Below are 550 nucleotides of genomic sequence, written 5' to 3' on the forward strand. Positions count from 1 at the left end.
GTAGAGGTGGCCGCAGCTGGCCAGTGTGCTCATGCTAAGTGGCAGAAGTAAGGAAGGAGCCTTGTGATTCTTCAAAAGATCGAGGGGTGCTCACCAGGGATGGGGCAGGCTGACGCTAGGAGCAGAAAGACCCTCCCCAGGGTCTGGTTTACATATCCCCGGGGAACAGCAGTGAGGGAGAAAGGCCAGGAGCGAGCCCTGGGCCCCTTATATGGAACACCAGGCAGCTGGCAGTTGCCTTTCTCTGTTTGGCTCTCTAGATAGTGAACTATCTTTTTTTCCTCAGTGGTTGTGAAAAAAAGCTGTAAGCGCCCAACAGATGGTCCCACTGATTACTTACAGCGCCTATGAGTAGGGCAAAGGGTCCGCACGCCTGTCATCCTCTCCAAAACCGCCTCTCCTCTACTCGGGAACTTCTACCATTATTTTCTCTGCAACTAAGCCATTTCCCCCATTCCAGGCAGCAGGTAGTTTTATTCAGTAACTACTACCTAATGACCAGTGATAAAGGGAAAGGGGTGGTTAACTTAGGGATTTGGGATTCAGATTA

This window comes from Orycteropus afer, unplaced genomic scaffold, assembly GCF_000298275.1.
Source record: "Orycteropus afer afer isolate SDZICR_OR568_19922 unplaced genomic scaffold, OryAfe1.0 scaffold00542, whole genome shotgun sequence".
Taxonomy (NCBI): Eukaryota; Metazoa; Chordata; class Mammalia; order Tubulidentata; family Orycteropodidae; genus Orycteropus; species Orycteropus afer.